Source organism: Lepidochelys olivacea (assembly GCF_965140295.1).
Source record: "Lepidochelys olivacea isolate rLepOli2 genome assembly, chromosome: 4".
Classification (NCBI taxonomy): Eukaryota; Metazoa; Chordata; order Testudines; family Cheloniidae; genus Lepidochelys; species Lepidochelys olivacea.
Genome location: NC_140414.1, coordinates 69,191,437 through 69,211,787, shown reverse-complemented (window position 1 = coordinate 69,211,787; position 20,351 = coordinate 69,191,437). Strand labels below are relative to the sequence as shown.

The 20,351-nt window shown below is 41.8% G+C and overlaps 1 long non-coding RNA gene across 1 annotated transcript; it reads left to right on the top strand.

Annotated features, from left to right (window-relative positions):
* The first annotated feature begins 19,622 nt into the window (after window positions 1-19,622).
* On the top strand, window positions 19,623-20,351 carry LOC311519795. The gene is made up of 2 exons (XR_014711379.1): window positions 19,623-19,939; window positions 20,102-20,351. It is a non-coding gene; the product is annotated as an uncharacterized lncRNA (long non-coding RNA).

Here is a 20,351-nt window from a genome sequence, read left to right as displayed (position 1 = left end):
TGTACCATAGAGAGGGAGCACAGGTGTGGTTGCCCTGAATTATGACAATAAATCTCTGTGTTTGAAACAGAAGAGCAGGAAATGTGCAGATGGTATGTGGCTTCTGTTTGTAGTTTATTTCTTATGTCGTGCCTAAAGTGTGCAAGATGGTTTACCGACAAGTTTGAAGATTAAGGACTTGATTAACTGTAGAGGAACCATGACGACCCCCTGGGGAATGCCTCTGATATAGGGGAGTCCTCAGAAGGCATGGCATTGGTATAGAAAATGACTACAAGGCTGTAGGAAAGGGACGATTGGGGTAGTGCCAATAGTGATAGAGAAAGGATGAAGAAAGGAGGGCTTGAGTGAAAATAAATAGGCTCATAAGTGCCCAGGTCCCTTTTTAAAATGGGACTGAAGTGCCTATTTCATTTAGGTGCTTTCAAAAATTTTACCCTTTGTGTTGGTCTTCAGTTCACATACGTTTCGTGGACTCCTTCAAGCTGAACCCACAGCTTAACCTCTATCAACTTCACTTACTAGGTGTGCTTATGCCAGGTAAGAAAGTAATAGCAACGCGTGTTGCAGTGTGTGTTGTGTCTTCTTCTAGTAACTCGTCTACATGGAGGATAGTGGCCTACTACAGTTACCAGCTAACACATTTAGCTTAAGTGATGGAGGGTTCTGCTGTGGCCCTCAAAGCCATGGGTGGAAATCTTGCTAATCAGTTGTGTCATGAGTCTTTACATAATTTACTATACTTCAGTAAAACTGGGCTCTAAAATGCATCTGGTAGAGCCTTTAAATTAATATATATCAATCAGTCCTCATTCTTTATTGACAGAAAAAACTAGAAGCATTTATATTATTAATTGAATAAAAAATTAACTAGAAATTGGGAATCCTGGTAGGACAGAAAAAAAAAAAGACAGACATAAAATATGTTCCAATTTAATTAATAAACATGCAAATAACTATACCAAGAAATCTGTGTAAGGGTGCACTCTCTACCAGCCAAGAGATCTGATAAATAACATGTCTCTTTTTTCTGTGTGAAAAAACACTGTACTAATTCCCAGCACCACAGTAGAATTTCTTACTCTTATGTACCCTTTAAGGCTCATTAGAAGAGGCAGGAAACACACTCTGTGACTATTACTGATGTCAATATCAAGGCCATTGTGCATGTGAATATTGACTGCTGAGTACAGAGAAAGCCATATGATTATTTGGAAAACTAGACTTTTCCAAGTAGGCCACTACTGCCTATTTTGGATGTACAGAGAGATTACCATTCATTCTACCATGAACTGGGAAAACACTATGAAAGTATTTTCAAAACTTAAATAAAAATAAAGAGACCTAGAATCAGAGTTGCTTGGATCAGAAGTAATTTTGTTGACACCCTACCCCCCCCATCTAAACCTTCTAAAATATTATAATTTTTTAGATTCTGTAATCAAAAGGAAATTACTTGGAAGCCTTAAAATGAAGAGAAAATTTTTTTTAGAATCGTTCAACAGCACTAGTTATGAAAAGAATCTAAACTGAGCAAAATGTATTTTTCCTTCCATAGCATGGATGAGCCTCAAGAGACTTCCTTCCTGTAAGACTGCCAAGCTCAGCATGATATTCTGAGATGCTGAGGAGCTTTGATTTACGTTTCGTAAGGATGTCACCTTCAACTACTGGGAGATATACTGATGGATTAGTGAGCGAAGGAAAGCTTTGTAGGAGGGCAGGACCTAATAAACAGAAAGTGAGCTAGGAGAGTATAATACTAATTATTGTTGACAGGTAAGCAATGAAAAATCATGTGAAAAAACAACCCTTCCCTATAGGATATCTTGAAGGCTACAAGTCTTTGATTCCTGTCCATCATCTGAGCAGCGATGATGGGCAAGAATTTTTTTTCACACAAAATTTCACACAAATTTTGGACAAGATGGAGGTGGAGGATGTGAGGGTGCCATCTCCTCATGCTCCCTCCTCCACCTTTTCTGCTTCTGGGCCTGTTCCAGAAGGAGAAATTGTGGTTCTGTAACCTCTACAGTTAACAGCATTAATTAGCACCATTCAAAGCAAATAAAAGATAGAGAGCTACTTCTCCTGCTAAAATGGGTTGCAAATGAAAAACTGTATCTGACTGTGTTTCAGAACATATGCACTTTTTTACAAGTTTTGTAAAAAAAAAACCCAAGAAGAAGGTGATATTTACACAGAAAAGTGAGAAATTAATTTTTGCACTGATTTTTCACCTGTTTTAAATTTTTTCTAGTTAAACCTATAAATTCCAAAATAGAAAGTGAAAACCAAGGGCCTTACACATCAGGTATCACTAATCAAGTAGTGTACTTTGTTATTATTAATACTGATCTGTTGTATTACAGTAGCACTTAGAAGCTCCCTCAAAAGTCCAGGTGTAGGTGTAGGAGCATGTTGCAGGGAGAAGGGAGGGAAAGCAAACGTGGGAGGTGGCGGAGGCCAGAGTTGAATCCCAGTACTTATGCCAGCTACAGGGATTCTCATTTGCTGAAGCTGTGGGGAAATCCATTAGCAACCTGTAGGGGGTTCCATACATTAGATTAGCTCTCAGAGCTGTCTGCTTTAGGTGAGAGGCTACTCCGTCTGCAGCAGCACATAATATCGTAGGTGTAAAAGTGGCATAAATACCAATGTAACCCCTTCCTGCCGGGGCTCTGAGTTTTGTGCACAGAAGGTCATCTCATGTTGAAACTGGGAATATTCAAGAAAGACTTGGAAACTGGAAGGCAAAACCATTTCCCTTTTATTGAGGAAACATCTGGAGAACTGGACTGTTTTCAAAGCTACTGCTGGTGATGGTTAACTTCCAAGACAAGGCTACCTGGAAAACAAAGATAGTTGAACTTAAGTACCCAGCTGCAAAATATTGAGTATGATGGGATTAAACAGAATAATCAATCCACGCCCAAAGCTGTATGTTGCAAACTGGGAACACACTGCTTGATTCTTCAGTCTCTTTATTCCTTAAAAAATAGTCATAGTTATGTTTATTCCCCTTGGCCCAATGTGTCCATGTAAACAACTGTTTTAAACAATCAACTTACTCAAGTCTGACATCAGGAATCAACTGATGAGAGTAGAATGTAAGATACAAAATACCAGACTAGAATTAAAAGTCCCCCTTCCCTCTCCCCTCCCCCACAAACAGCCCTGAAGAACAGAAGTCCCAGTGAGTGTTGCACAGCTGCCTCTGCATCTTGGCCTTCTGAATTCTTCTTTTGTAATTTTTATGTGGTACAATAAAGTTTTGCCATCACTGATGTAGGGCTTTATACCATCAATGAAAGTCAACAGCTTGAATTGCATCTACTTGGAAATGAATAGGGATTCAGTGCAGTTGTCTAAGAACTGGTGTAAGATGCTCATTGTGACTAACTGGCAGGTTCATGTGAGTTCTCTTCCTGAGCAGATTCTAGCAATAATCTAGTCTATAGGTCACAAAGGTTTGGATAACTGTAGAAACATCCAAATAAGTGAAAAATAGTAAAAAATGCTTTACCTGAAGTAGGTGTAAGGTATTTTTGGCCCAGGCTTCCATCGGATATTTGAAGAATAGACCAAAATCTAAAAGTGCCCGCAACTTTGAGCCACTTGAACAATGATGGATAAATTTCCCAGTGTGGAAGCATCTCTAATCTACCCTCAAGATAATTATTTTGAAAAAGTAAATTAATGTGGGATTCAGTACTTCTCTAGTAACAAACATGCCAAGGATAATCAGTGGAAAATATTCTTATAGTTTTAAGTGAGAGTAGGATTTGACACCTTCTGCCCCAACAATTACCTTAAAATAAACTTTCCCAAAATCTCTTTAGGAGTGGTAGTAGCCTTACGTGTTATACTAATATATGTAACTGAGTAACAATATAATCAATTATCTAAATATTAAAGGCTAACAGATTAGAAAAATCTTCCTTTTGTGAACTCAACACATGAGCATTATTGGGCAGACTATATATCCCCACCCCTTGGACACAGATAGGTTAGGGTGGCTGCTAGCTGCATGATATTCTTTTCAGCCAAATCCAAAGGGGAAGTACCGTCATTTTCTGGTTCTTCATTTTGTGGTATGCTTACACAATACAATGATAGGTACCATATAAAAGTCTAAGATACTGTAGACAGATAATGATGTACTTTGGAGACTCCTCACAGTGATTTAGGAGTATATGGTAACAGACTGCTTCAAATTGTTACCCTTTGAGGAGAAATTTAGATTACAATTGGAATGCGTAACTGTGTGATACCAAATGTCAATATGGTCTAAAGTAAAGATGGACTGAAGTGTTGGATGGCCACTGAATGACTGTCATAATACTTTTGCTTCATCTCTAAAGTCGTTACCGTATTGGGATATGACTTTTGCATGTCTGCATGTCCTAGTTGCAGCTGAGAGTATAAAATGATATGCTTAATATACCCTAATGAAGAGTGTTCTTGTGATATTTCTGGCCCAGACAGAAACACTATTTTCTAAGCAGGACTATTCTCACAAGATTTCCAGCCCAAGTGTGCTTATTTGGATGGTTAAGAGAGATAGGTATCATTGAGGGTGTAATTCAGAGACAGTGGGGTTGCACAGGTGGATATGAGGGTATAATTTGGACTGCAGAAGCTTTATTTCACCTTTTGATGCTAGGCTGAGTCTGCAGACCTGTCAATTATAAAGAAAAGGTAATCTTTTTACTTATAAACTAAGCAGACTTACAGTGGAAATAATTGAGAGGAAATAAACAATTTGGACCTCATGATGACTCTTGTAGAGTCATTTTTCACAGTATAACTGCATTTGAAGGTCTGAACTGAAGGGAAACACCACACTTTTCTGACTAACAAGTTTTTCACTCACAAGTTCACAAAATATGAGGATTTATGGTGCAACTTAAATGTTGGAGTGAGAATTAAAGGTGGACATTCATGTCCTTTATGTTATGCTTTTCTCAAGATAATAGTTATCCTGTGTGGGTTATCTAGTTTTAACATATATAGGCATGGTTTCCAAAACAAACACTATTTGATCCTTAATTTGGAAATCCTTGTAATGCAGTATAAACTGAAATTCTTCCAGCAATTGTGAAGCAACAAGAAAAGCCCCAAATTACGATATTCATTATGGGAATTTTCCAGAATTAATGAGGAAATGTGAGGCTCTGTCTGCAGTTCTGATCCAGCTTGCAGGGGGAAGGGAGGCGGGTGTAGTGACACAATGGCTAGGCACTGCTCCAGCAGGCCATTTCCTAATAAAAAGAGTAGTTATTATGCCATTAACATGATAAACAGCTTGCACCGCATGAGTACAGAACCTGCAAATCTAAGGAAAAGGAAGCAGCACTATCTTGAGTCACATCCCACCTAAGGAAACTTTGCCATCAGTGTGGGTCATAACAGTGTTATGCCCAAAATAGCTTGGACAATTAAAGTCTGCATCAGTGTCACTTTTTCCCCTTGAGTGTTTGCCACATAAAGTAAGGCATTTAAAATGTAAACTTTGGCATTGGAGTGCTGTGAGCTTTCATCTATTCTTGTTTTCTTTGCCCTTGGCAAAGCTTTCATCTTGGCTAGCTCACATCTACACTTGAATGTGGATTAATAGAGAAGAAAATCTGTAGGGACGCTATGGCAGAAATAGTAAGAAATAAGTAAAAAATACCACTTTTCCTATGAAATACTTAGTGTAAAAAAATCTTCCTGTTCATGCTTTAAACTTTTTATGGCTAATATGAAATTCCCATTCTAAAAGGATCAGATATCTGTTAAAAGTTCCCATGTCGGGTATACAGATAATGTTGTGGCTCATTTATATTAGCTTGCATTGCATTTTGAGTTTGACAGTTAAATATTCAACGATCCACCATACAGAATGTTTAGTTAAGAAAGGATAATTTTGCTTGGCCATACGACATGACATATTGGAAAGCAACGTTATCTTCTCAGCTCTGCAAACTTGTCTGTGATTCTAAAATCATCTCACCCTTCGTGCACAGAACTCTCCTTGGCATCAGTGGGTATTCTTCTAGAGCAAGTTGGACATTTGAAATTGACATTCTCCATTTTTTGTCTTGAATACACAAGAAGGCACTTTAGTGATGATAGTGACTCTTGAGGGCTGCTCAAGAAATTGAATGATATAGTAGTGATATCCAGGAGCCAGTACAGTTTTGCCATCTGTCCCAACATTATTATACCATGACCATATGTCAGATAGATCTCACTGTAAATCAAGATGGTACAGAGAGGTGACTTGGAGTTACAAATGACCCCTCTAAATAGGAGGCATTAGTATTTTTAGCTGTCAGGGGAAAAGCATGGAATGAATGTTAAATAGCATTTTTCTGTAAAAAATGTTTAGTTTTTAGCTTCCAGTTTTTCACTGAAAAACTGAAATTTTTTTGCCCAAATGCAAATTTTCTGTAAAAATTTGTTTTGTTTGAAAAGTCATGTTCACTAAAAAAATGTTTTAATGAAAAAAAGTAAACCCACTATAATAAATTGTTTTTCTGTGAAATAACAAAACTACTTTTGTATACACTTCCAGTTTCATATACGGTAGCATAATTTTTTGCCAGTAAGAACAATTTCAACATGTCAAGTCAATATGACAGACAGAAGAACTTAAGTTGGCCTTAAAAATTTCTGGACCTGAGTTATTGGAAAGGGGAAATTAGGCCATGAGTTGTCTGTCTCCTCTTTTGTTCTATAGCTGAATAGCAGGAAGGAGGAGGAGTTTTAGCAGGAGAAGAACACATGGCTAGCCCATAGCTCTCATGACATGTGGGGAACCTATGGCAGTGCCTGTTACTTTCAGGTCATTTTGCTCATTTGTGACCACATTATGCCTGCAGTTATTTTTTTTTGTCACCACTCTGGAGAAAAGTCTAGAGTCGTCTGTGGCCTTTGCCTTATTTCCTCATAAGGGAATAGGGTGAATGTTCTTTTTGATAGTGCCAGCCAGTATTTCCCAATAAACTAAATTCAGAACATGGATTGATTTTAAGATGTATTTATGAAATACATAAAATGAAGTAGGTTAGATTTTTTTAAAATCTACCACTGTCCTTATGGCAAAAATCAGTATTGCTAGCTTCTTTGTGAGTTCGGCAATGGTGGCCAGACTGAGTAGGCTGCTCCTGTGCAGGGCTCTCTGTTGGCTAAAAAACGCATCCATGGAACAAGGAATCAATAAAGAAGAAATAGTATTTTTTAAAAAGTTTTATGTCAATCTTTATTTATTTAACATCACAGAGAACCAAACTCGTCTTAATATGACTTTTTTTTCCTTAACTCACTCCACACAAAAAACACACCTCAGTGCTGAAGTGATAGGAGAAATTGTCACTTTGACATTGACCAAGGAGAAATTATACAAGTAATTGATGGTCATCACTCTAAAAACATGCTGGGCTCCAATGGATTTGAACTGAATTCAAAAATCTGTCAAACAAAACTCTTCCAATTGCTCCTTAAGGTGAGTGATTCTTCCAGACATGACTCACAACACCATCCTTACAACCTTGGAAAAACCTGGAAGACTGATAATCATACTGATCAATATCACTTCTGAATCTAGACTGTGAAATAAGTACTTATTTACCAATTGCTAAACCCATTATTCCCTGTAGAGGCCTGTCTGCACAAGGAATAAGCTAGGGAAATGGTACTACCTCAAGTTAGCTAACATGATTTGAAACCCCCTTAGCATCTAGTGATGTGGACACAGGTTAACATGTTACAATCATATTAGCTAGTCATATTGTAACCCAGAAAGAAGCCTAATTTAAAAAGCACCTGATTTCCTAGTTTGTTCTTCAGGTAAACCAGGGATTCTCAAACTGGGGTCATGAGCTCTCGGGGAGTTGCAAGATTATTATGTGGGGGGTTGCGAGCTATCAGCCTCCACCCCAAAGCCCCGCTTTACTTCCAGCATTTATAATAGTGTTAAATATAAAACATATGTTTTAATTTATAAATGGGGTCACACTCACAGGCTTTCTGTGTGAAAGGGGTCACAAATACAAAAGTTTGAGAATCACTGACAGTAACCCTAACCACTGACAGTACTCCCAAACCTTCTCTGCCTCCCCTGATGTTAATTGTTGCTGCTTCCCTGATTTCTGCATGTAAATAGCAGACTCTGAGTCCAGGGGTGGCAGAGCAATAGTAGAAGGGCAGAGGAATTCCGAAGCAGAAAAGGCAAGTACCAAAGGGGCAGGCAGATAGATTCAGGAACAGAGGCTGGGCAATGAAGCCGGATGGTATCGGGAGATCTGGTCCTGGCTGACAAAGGGAGAGGAATGCTCCTCTTTGTTCTCTGGGTTGTCACTGTTGTCATTTAAAGGTGTCTCCACTGAAGTTTCAACAATGTCTAAAGCTCACATTACCCTGAAAGATGGAGTAGGTAGGGGAGGGATGCAGTTCTGCAAAAGAAAACTTACAATGATTACTACTGTTGTACAATGCCTGGATGTCTCATGTTTGGCGTGGCCTATCTGTATGTTCTGACAAAGGCTGCCTTTGTAAAGCCCTTTGATACATTTGCTAGAGTTACTCTGCTTCTATTTATAGGTGACTAAATGAGTGCTTGTCTGAATGCTGAGCTCTGTGGAAGGCAGAGCAAGAGTGCACCTTCTGATCTGTCAATCCCAGCACATGCTCTCTGAACCTGGACTTGGATGCAGTGGAGTTGTCAGCAGACAGTGAGCTTTTTCTTGTGCAGAGGGAAACTCAGGTTTGCCATTGTATTTACCTAACCTCCTGGCTCGGTGGCTACTACTCTTGCCACTTTTACTCAGCCATAGTCTGTCCCCACTGTTCTGGGTGAGCATCTGAATTTGATTATTTGCACACAAGGCCACAATTTGCTGCATGTGCGTTGTCCACCCTCCTGAGACCCTCTCAGCCTGTGCTAAGGGACACTGGGGGTTTTCTTTCCATGAACCGTTCCTGGAGATGGTAGAGATTCTGCAGCTGTCCATTTTTCAGGTCTTTGCATCTATGCTTGAAGTTCTTCACCTCTCTAGAATGGATAGGATATATGTGGGATTAATGAGAATGATGAGGGCTACCATGAGAGAGATGTCTGCTGACTGCCCAATTGACAGTTTCCTCTCTTCATTCATGTTCATCAATCAGATATGGGCAAGGTGGGCCAGAGCTGTGTCTATAAACATACTTTGATTTAATTTACAGCAGGCTGCAGAAGGTCCACTAAGTCTATGCAACTACCTCCCCTGCGGTTAATTTGCGTGCACACAGAACTCAAAAGCTTCCCAGGGAACTTGGCAGCTTGTGTGCATACACTCTATGAGCCCAATTTTCAGTGCAACTGCTTACACGCTAAGGCACTGATCCAACTCCCAGTGAAGCAACTGAAAAGGTTCCCATTCATTTCTATGTCTCTTGGATCAGGCCCTGGGCTCATTTGACCATATGCCTTGTGCATACACAATGACTACCTAACTCACAACTGTATGTGTTCAAAAGTGGCCTTTGACAACTGAGGCCAATACTTCTACATAGTGAAAGAGCAGTATGTAAGATTAGAGTACAAAAGTTGTATCTTCTATTTTAGCTAATTAAAGGAAATATAAATCATTAGGAAACATCTGGCTTTCCAGAATTTGTAGGAAGCTCTTGGTTAACTCCTTCTGCATGACTTCAGAAGAATCTGTTAGCTTGAAATAAATGTTGTACATTAATAATGCAATAAACTTTATTAGGAAAATTATATTTCAAGATAACATTTTGTCAAGTGAAAAATATGCCTGTTTACTTACACTGCAACCTCATTAGGAAAAGCGGTTACTAAATAAACATAATGATACTGAACCGATAACTGTAAAAGTCTGTTCCTAAAATTATACAGTCAAATAGCATAAAAAATACCTGCATGGACTTACAAGTAAAAGCGATTAAAAAAACCCCTTCAAGTTCTGTTCTGTTCTACTGTGTGTTATTAGTGAAGGGACTAATTATGAGTGGTCGGGGGGTGCTGTCATTTTGAGTTATTTAGCTGTGTTGGCAAAACTGAGATTCTAAGCTCTGTAGGAGCAGGCTGAAAAAATATTGGCTCTTTTGGCAAGATAGTTCTCCAACAGCTGAACCAAAGAGACTCCACAGTTGGAGGATTCTGTAGATTCCTATAACATATGTGTCAGACTGCAGGCAGAGCTCAGTTTTCAGATGTTTGCTGCCATCTAATGTCTAAATGTTTTATTGTTTGTTTCCACCTTTATAGATGTGAGTTTAACCAGATTGCTGAACTAGATCATTAGTGAAAGATGATTAGGGACAGATCAGAACACAGTCCCGCAATTGATGCTGCATGGGTGGACAATAAACTGAATTCATCTCCATGTAAACTCAGGGGTCTGCTTGTTTCCAGATCAGGGCTAGGCTGCTTTGTTCTTTGTAGAGTGAAATCTCAGGAAATCTGCAGATCCTGGAGTTTTTGATTTATTGCAAGGCAATAAGAATGAGAAACACTTTTTTGGTATAAACAGGATATTTGCTGATATTTGCTGAAAACAAAATTCAAATGTAATTACTGGAAAAGGCTTAAATGATAGCTGTGTGATTTGGGAATATCTAAATAGTCCTGTTGCCTAAAATAAAATATGAAATACAAAAATTAAAAATACCACAAAAATATTTATAATTATGGCCAACTTTACTGCTAAAAATACAACTGAGCTCACTCCACAAGTAAGCACTTATCTGAAAATCACACAGCAGCTATTTTTAACTACTTCTCTAAAAAGCTTTAAAATAAATATAAATAAATACAGAACAGTACCATCTATTGACTCAGTGTATATTTGTCTGCTTTCATTTCTCTAATTTCAGGTACTTTGTATTTTTTAGAGGAATATATTTCAAAATTTCTGTCCATCTCCTTTATAAATCCCATGAATTTTAGTGTTCTTGATATCCAATTGTCCTGAGCTTGGGCTGCGAAAAACAATTTAGTTACAAGATCTAAGGTAACATTTTCAAAAATGCCTAAGTCCCACTTTCAAAATGACATAGACACTTAGGAGCCCGAATCTTACTGAAAGTCAAAAATGGGTTCTGTTTCAGGTTCTGTAAGCAAGTGCACTCTCATTGTTATAGACCTAACAGCCCCTGCACTCCGGCAGCCTCTTTGTGTTCCCTGCTGCTCCTATCTCCCCCTTCCTATCTCCTGCCCCATCGCCCCCTGCATTCCTCCCAGGTCCTACCCGTCCCTCTGCTCATCTTCAGCTCCTGCCCCTCTTCCCCTCTTGTTCCTATCTCCCATTTTCTACCCCGCTCCATCCCTGTCCTCAGTTTCCTAGCTTTGTTCCTGCTCCTAATTTCTCCCCCACCCTGACTTCTAGTCTCCCTGAGCACCTGCCCATCTCCCTGCTCTGCTTCTTTTCCCCTTTCCTCCTTTCTGCATTCATCACCACTCCAAATTCCAGTCACACCATTTGCTCCTTGTCCTACATGCTGCCTGGACTCGATCGGGGCATCACTGAGAGCACAGGAGAAACAGTCTCCCCGCTCTCAATTCTGGTACCACAGTAATTCCTGGCAACCAGAAGTAGGAACTGCAGGGAAAGTGCTGCTCCCCAGGATGGAGTATGTTCAGTCACTCTGTGGGAACAGACCTACAATCTGCGAGTGGATGGAGCATACTCAGTGCAGAAGAATGAAGAATTTAGCTGCCATACTATAACTTGTCTCTAATGAGCGTGTGTGAACTGAAATTTTCTAGACTTATAGCTTAGCCAAATTTGGGCAGTTTTTCATGGAAAGAGTAAAAAACATCCTTGACACCAGGGCAAATTCCCTGGCAAATTTCAAGTCCCTGCTCCAAAACATACAGATGTTAGCGTTGCTCAATTACATGGTTGTTGTAGCAATTATTTTAACATGGGCAAAGCAGTGTGTTTATGGCAAAACAGTTTTTGCTGGAGCTTCTAAAAAAAACTAGTGATGCAATATTTCCATCAGCTCCAGCAATAATTTCTGTGGTGTGAGTAAGACTAGAAAACAAGGCCATACATTCAAACTCGCACATGCTCTGCTTTTGAAATGGAAACTATATTCCCTTAACCTTTCCAAGATCTTCAGAGTTCTTTTAACAGAGCAGTCCCTTGCAAAACACTTCTGTTGATTTTGAGTCAGTTCTGACTAGGCCCGGAGGACTGTCATTTATAAATATACTGGGACAGCACATATGTCACCTCACATCAGTGGGTTTAGATTGTAAACAATGTGGGACAAGAACCTTCCTGTGAAGTGACTCACAGTTTTGGGCACTCAGAAACGATTGCTAATCTCAGTGTAAAAGAAGTATCATGGGGAAGGTTTTCTGAAGGGTCTCTATGATGGGTTTGTCTATACTGCAAAGAACACCCCCCTGTGACAGTTTCGGAGCCCAGACGAGGATTTGGGCTACAGCTCTAAAAAGAGCAGTGTAAATGTTCCTGCTTGGGCTGGAGCTCAGTTTCTGAGACCCACCCTCCTTCCCAGGATTCAGAGCCTGAGTAGAAACATCTGCACTATTATTTTTAGTGCCGTTGTATGAATCCCATTAACGTGAGTCTGTGGACTCAGGCTCTGAGACTTACTGCCATAGGTTGGTGGGGTTTTTTTGCAGTGCAGATGTATTCTAAAGTCAGATTGTTCCCAGAAAAAAGGACACCCCCCACCCTTGTACCTGTGCAAACAGCTAGGCACAATTGTAATCCCTTTGCTCCTAAGAAAGCAGGACAGATCCCTCAAAGGGCTGTCTGGCCCCAACGCTGCCTATGCACCAGCTAGTAGAAGGTGCTGCACCCCTGAAGATTCATAGTCCTAGCACGTTCTAACTTCAAACTAGGGCAGCTCTGCACTGGCTGTTAAGCCTTCAAGGAGTCCATAATACGAAACAACTTTGCATGATGGTGACATTTGTATAATAATGTTTTAACTCATGTCCTAGATGGAGGAAAAATAATGGGAATCATGAAAAATGATGATTATGCAGCTAGGGCAGAGTGGCTGCCACTAAGGTAACTAATCTCACTAAGTAAAAAGTAATTTAAGTAAAATCCAATTTATCCCTATTACACTGGGGTATTAATGCAATTAACACCTTTTTCAATGTTATAGTACACTAATGTCTGTTTATGGTTGGACATTAATTGCTGTTAATTTGGGTCTTAATTTCTGCAAGTCAGATAAAGCTTTTATAGATTAATGATATATAATAATACACCATTTAATACAAAATAGGGATCATATTAGTTTGCATTCATTTGTGAATACCAGTGAAGTTCTCTTTTGTAACATCCAAGGACTATTAACTTTAATTAGTTTAAATTATTAAAAAAGCTTGAAGATAAACATAGCATTTATAAACATGGGTAATCACATAAACAGGCAGGATATTCTACCTGCAAACGTATCTGTAGTATCATTTTGAATGAACAAATTGAGATCATGCAAATGCTGAAGTTGAATCCAGTGCATAAATGCCTGTTTGAATGTTGTTTTGGTTTTGTGCTGGATCCTGGCTTCCAATTAAGCTAGAACATACTGAGAGGAAGTAGAACCTAGTTATAATTATTACATAGGAATCCAAGCACATTACAGCAACTATGCATTCCTGTTTGACACATGTATATTGTGAATATTATGTTTCTGTTCCATCTGTTTACGTCCAAGATTTAGCTATGGGTTTATTTTATTTTATATATTTGCTTTTGATTTATAAACAGTAAAAAATGCCACAGGTTTTGAGCACCTTGTCAGCTGTTTAAAATTGCAAACAAAATACAGTTTAATCAGCTTATCCCATTCCCCTAGCAGCTGCCTATAATGAAATTGTAATGCCCAGACCCCCACTCATCTTCAAATATCCCCTAGTTTTCTTCAAAGGTCAGGTGAAACAAATGTGCCCTACAGCATTCACTGAAAGTTAATAAAGCTGGGTTACCTGGATGGAGAATGCACTTCTTGCAATTCCCTCTGTCATCCAGAGAAGACTCTAGCATCAGTGCTTCTGCTGATTGCAACTGCCCACTCATGAGGAGAGAGGTAGGCCCTTCCCAGGTCATTTGGGGCTTTATATGTCCATGCCAATGCCTTAAAATCATCTGAAAGCTCACAGGTATTCAGTGCAGTGTCTGATGTTCTTTATAGATGCCCTGCTAACCAAGGCAGATGCTTTCTCCACCACTTCCAGCTTCTGAATTTAGAGTAACAGCCGTGTTAGTCTGTATTCGCAAAAAGAAAAGGAGTACTTGTGGCACCTTAGAGACTAACCAATTTATTTGAGCACGAGCTTTTGTGAGCTACAGCTCACTTCATCGGATGCATACCGTGGAAACTGCAGAAGACATTATATACACACAGAGACCATGAAACAATAACTCCTTCCACCCCACTGTCCTGCTGGTAATAGCTTATCTAAAGTGATCATCAAGTTGGGCCATTTCCAGCACAAATCCAGGTTTTCTCACCCTCCACCCCCCCCCCCCCCAAACTCACTCTCCTGCTGGTAATAGCCCATCCAAAGTGACCACTCTCTTCACAATGTGTATGATAATCAAGGTGGGCCATTTCCTGCACAAATCCAGGTTCTCTCACCCCCCTCCAAAAACCACACACACAAACTCACTCTCCTGCTGGTAATAGCTTATCCAAAGTGACCACTCTCCCTACAATGTGCATGATAATCAAGGTGGGCCATTTCCAGCACAAATCCAGGCTTTCTCAGCCCCCCCACCCCCATACACACACAAACTCACTCTCCTGCTGGTAATAGCTTATCCAAAGTGACCACTCTCCCTACAATGTGCATGGTAATCAAGGTGGGCCATTTCCAGCACAAATCCAGGCTTTCTCACCCCGCGCCCCCCCCCCCCCCCCCCGCTTCCCGGGAACACACACACACACACACACACACAAACTCGCTCTCCTGCTGGCAATAGCTCATCCAAACTGACCACTCTCAAAGTTTAAATCCAAGTTTAACCAGAACGTCTGGGGGGGGGGGGGGTAGGAAAAAACAAGGGGAAATAGGCTACCTTGCATAATGACTTAGCCACTCCCAATCTCTATTTAAGCCTAAATCAATAGTATCCAATTTGCAAATGAATTCCAATTCAGCAGTTTCTCGCTGGAGTCTGGATTTGAAGTTTTTTTGTTTTAAGATAGCGACCTTCATGTCTGTGATTGCGTGACCAGAGAGATTGAAGTGTTCTCCGACTGGTTTATGAATGTTATAATTCTTGACATCTGATTTGTGTCCATTTATTCTTTTACATAGAGACTGTCCAGTTTGACCAATGTACATGGCAGGGGGGCATTGCTGGCACATGATGGCATATATCACATTGGTGGATGTGCAAGTGAACGAGCCTCTGACAGTGTAGCTGATGTTATTAGGCCTTGTGATGGTGTCCCCTGAATAGATATGTGGGCACAGTTGGCAACGGGCTTTGTTGCAAGGATAAGTTCCTGGGTTAGTGGTTCTGTTGTGTGGTATGTGGTTGTTGGTGAGTATTTGCTTCAGGTTGGGGGGCTGTCTGTAGGCAAGGACTGGCCTGTCTCCCAAGATTTGTGAGAGTGTTGGGTCATCCTTCAGGATAGGTTGTAGATCCTTAATAATGCGTTGGAGGGGTTTTAGTTGGGGGCTGAAGGTGACGGCCTGGATTTGTGCTGGAAATGGCTCACCTTGATTACCATGCACATTGTAGGGAGAGTGGTCACTTTGGATAAGCTATTACCAGCAGGAGAGTGAGTTTGTGTGTGTGGTTTTTGGAGGGGGGTGAGGGGGTGAGAGAACCTGGATTTGTGCAGGAAATGGCCCACCTTGATTATCATGCACATTGTGAAGAGAGTGGTCACTTTGGATGGGCTATTACCAGCAGGAGAGTGAGTTTGTGTGTGTATGGGGGTGGGGGGGAGAAAACCTGGATTTGTGCTGGAAATGGCCCACCTTGATTATCATGCACATTGTAGGGAGAGTGGTCACTTTGGATAAGCTGTTACCAGCAGGAGAGTGAGTTTGTGTGTGTGTGGGGGGGGAGGGGGAGGGTGAGAAAACCTGGATTTGTGCTGGAAATGGCCCAACTTGATGATCACTTTAGATAAGCTATTACCAGCAGGACAGTGGGGTGGGAGGAGGTATTGTTTCATGGTCTCTGTGTGTATATAATGTCTTCTGCAGTTTCCACGGTATGCTTCCGATGAAGTGAGCTGTTGCTCATGAAAGCTCATGCTCAAATAAATTGGTTAGTCTCTAAGGTGCCACAAGTACTCCTTTTCTTCTGAATTTAGTTATGATTCAGCCACTTGTAGAGCACATTGTAGTGTCTAACCATGAAGTGCCAATGGCACAGATGATGGAAGTAAGATTCATCTCCTAAGGATAAGGCTGCACTGCACTTGTCTGGAGGGATAATAATATTCCTTCCTGACTATTGCATCTACCTGATCTAAATGCAGTGTTTGGTTTAGCCAGACCCCCAACACTTGAGTTGCCAATAAACACTGAATTCCCTCAATCATGGGGATAGAGAGAATTTCTGCCATTTCTTCTGGTTGTTTCTTCCAACCTACTAGCAGCAGTTATCATACCTAGCTCTATGTTAACCTCTTCCAATTCCTCAGCCACAGTATAGAGACCATGCACCCTAGTAGGCAGAGAGAAGAAAAGTCATTCTTAAATCTGTTCCTGTGTTTCTTACGATGTAATCCATTGGGCCATTGCTAGACCTACCATGAGTCTGGCAGTGGTATACAGAGGAATACTGAACGTTAAAATTTTACAATGGATAATTGATTGGCAGTTGGGCCCTTCTTACTATTTCTCCTCCTGTGTCCCTTCACACCTCAGGTATTGTGATTCTTCTTTATATATGTAACCCTTCTGCCCGTCAGAGTTGGCAGCAACAAGGGCCGGGTTCAATATCTAGGGGTTCCATTCCAATAACACAATGCAAACCGGCTCGAGCCCCCACCCAGTGACCTGGGACAAATATATACCACCCCCGCTGGGCGCCTCCAAGAGGCAATACTTCCCCTCTCGCAAGCACATAGTCTGAGTGTAGCAAAAGTCTTTTAATAACAGAGAGAAACAATGTGGCATTATGTTGGGGAAACACCACCAACAGGATTCATAACACAACCCATGAGCAAAAACAACCCCACCCCAGGCAAATTGGGGCATGCCCTTTTCCCTTTGGTTCTTGAGTCCAGCAACCCCAAATCACCCAAAGTCCCAAAAGTCCAATGCCCCAAAAGTCTCTGTCCCTGGTCAGGGCAGCCCCAGAGTTCGAAAGTTTATCTGCGGAGCTTTACCTCCCAACCTGGGTGGAAATGGGACGGGGGTAAGAGGCACCTTACGTGATCTGAAGCTGACCGCCCCATAGCTCCATAGCGGCGCTCCACTCCGCCAGCCGCCCCACAAACTCCTTCGCTCAGCTGCGCTCCGCTCCGCCAGCCGCCCCACGAACTCCTTCGCTCAGCTGCGCTCCGCTCCGCTCCACCAGCCACCCCACGAACTCCTTCGCTCAGCTGCGCTCCGCCAGCTGCCCCACGAACTCCTTCACTCAGCTCCACGGCCCACAAGCAGCTCCTGCCATCCACACACTGCTCCGCGTCAAACTGCTTCACCAGCCGTCCCGCAAACTGCTCCACAATATATCTTCAGGCTCCCCCACTACTTAACACAACACTCAGTGATTTCAGCTCTTAGGTGAACTCAGCTTATAGTAGGGGAGCCCCAGTGCTGGGGCACTGTCAGCCCAAAGTGAGCTCAGCAGCCTATAACTAGACTTCTAATGAAATCAAAATTAGCTCTGATATTCCACAGTGGAGAGAGGAGGAAGTGCAATCAGCATGTAAGGCCCTCACCAAGGGGCCCATGCCACCAAGTATTAATACTTGTCCCCAGCCTCTCTCCGTTCACACAGTTTTGGAACCCATGACCCTTGCCTAGCGAGTGCTACTTAGTTGATGGTGAATCCCTCCATCATAACAAAAGGCCACGTACAGTTCCAAGCACAGTTCCCATAATCAGGGTAATAACAATTTATTCTTCCTGCCCCAATAACAGAGACACTGGGGATCCCACAGCAGCCAAAGTGACCATTTGGGCAGCTATGGTCTCATTCTAGGCGTGGTGGGTGTGCCTATGCAAATGAGATCGGCCCCTGAAGTTCTTTTCCACAACTTGCCACACCTCACCACCAGATGTCAGGGTGGAGCTCATCCTGACACTGCTTACATCTATACATATATAAAAGCATGCTTTTATATATTTTGCTTTTCTCTTTTCTTTTCCCTGTCTCCTTTTCCTTGTTTTTGCTCACTCCCCAGAACGCTACCTGATGCTCAGGCTGTGAGTCCAGAGGAGCATCCATTGTCAGTTCTGTGGGGCCAGGGCATTCATGAGTACAGCTGAACTGTTTACTGTTAGAGCAGAGATATGAAGCTTTGTCCAGGGAATTGCTTCCTGAGCCTGTAACCTCCTGCACATGAGTTGTTTCCATGGTCACCCACATTAGGGGCCACCACAGAAGAAGGGAGGCAAAGTGGGTTTCAAGAAACTGCCCAACACTTTAACTATAGCAGCATATTTGCAGTGTGAAGTCAAAGTGGATCCAGACTCATGCAGCTTTCTCTACCCCCTCTGCTCTTCTATCTTTCCCTGGCCCTTGTCTCCATCCTTGAACTTGTCTGGCACTTTCACATTGAGGATACTATAAAGAGTGAAAGTGCTGAGTTATTGTTTTATATATTAATTAACTGTGATATCCTAAGGGAGTCAGGTGCACAATTACTATTGAATTTTAATGGCAGTTGGGCACCTAATTCCCTTAGTCCAGTCTTTCCAAACTTGGGATGCCGCTTGTTCAGGGAAAGCCCCTGGTGGGCCAGGCCGGTTTGTTTACCTGCCTCTTCCACAGGTTCAGCTGATCACGGCTCCCACTGGCCGCTGTTCACCACTCCAGGACAATGGGGGCTGCGGGAAGTGGCAGCTGGTATGTCCCTCAGCCTTCGCCGCTTCCCGCAGCCCCCATTGGCCTGCAGCAGCGGCCAGTGGGAGCCATGATCAGCAAAACCTGCGGATGGGGCAGGTAAACAAACTGGCCCAGCCTGCCAGGGGCTTCCCCTGAACAAGCAGTGTCCCAAGTTTGGGAAACACTGCCTTAGTCTCCTTTGAAAATACTACTCATAACATTTGAATCTAATTGTAGACCAGGCTTTCTGGGCTCTATAGTTTCTGGCTCTGCAGAGAGCTTCTTTTTCCACTGTACTCAGGCAAGCGCTTGTGTTGATTGGCAAGTGCTGATGGAACTCCTGGGAGGGTGGAATAAAAGCTGGTTGCTGGTGTCCAGTGTTGAAAATACAGTGGAAGCAGGAATTCAGGAAGCTTGAAGTACAACAAATCAGACCTGATCTTGGAGAAGATGACAGAGAGGCAGGCCCTTAATCATGATTTCTCCTTAAAATCATCCAGAATCACATGATCAACAATTCTCCCTGGCCATAGTGTCTGTGCAACCATTTGCAATAGGGTACAGGTTTCGTCACTTGTTTTTCCAAGTGACGAACGTGACTGAGGAATGATCCAGCTACATTATTTTTGTATCTTGTGAGGGGTCTGTACAAGGAGGTGGTGTCAGAGAAAAGAGGCTGTTCCAAGCAGAGAGCACCGGCAAGGCTCCAGTGATATCATCCCATGTTAGCGGGGAAGCTGTTAAATCAAGTCGATGACAGTCAGTGAGGTACAGAATTGTGAACTTTATTGATCATGTCTGAGGGGCATGAGGATTCACTCTGCAATGACTAATCTTCCAGGGTCCTGTCCCAATGTCACTGGGCTAAGTCTCCAGCCAGGATTCGTCTCTCAGGACTGTCTCTTTGGCTGTTACAGTGTTCTGGGCAGGAATCGGTAAGGGATTTCCTAATTCTAGCTAACATACTCATTTGAATGCTCTGAAACGTGGGGAGGGGAGCTGGCTTTTGTTTAAAAGAGAGAGAAGTGCTGTGAAGATTTCAGACACCGTTGTCTTACTGTGCAGTGTAAAATGGTGTCTTTCTCTTTTGATTACAGTACAGATGATGGAAGCCAGAACATCTCCTTTGGCGCACTAGGGGGCACTGGAGTATTGAAGAAGGAAGGTGCTTTGTAACAGACATTCCAGAAAATAATGAATGTTTCCTGGTATGAAAAGGGAATGGGGGGGAGCAGAAGATGGCAGAACAATGACAATTCATTATCATGCTTCTGAATCCTCCTTTATCTTGAGCATTAAAGTTTATATAGCCCGGAGAGCATTTGAATAAACATATGTTTAAGCATG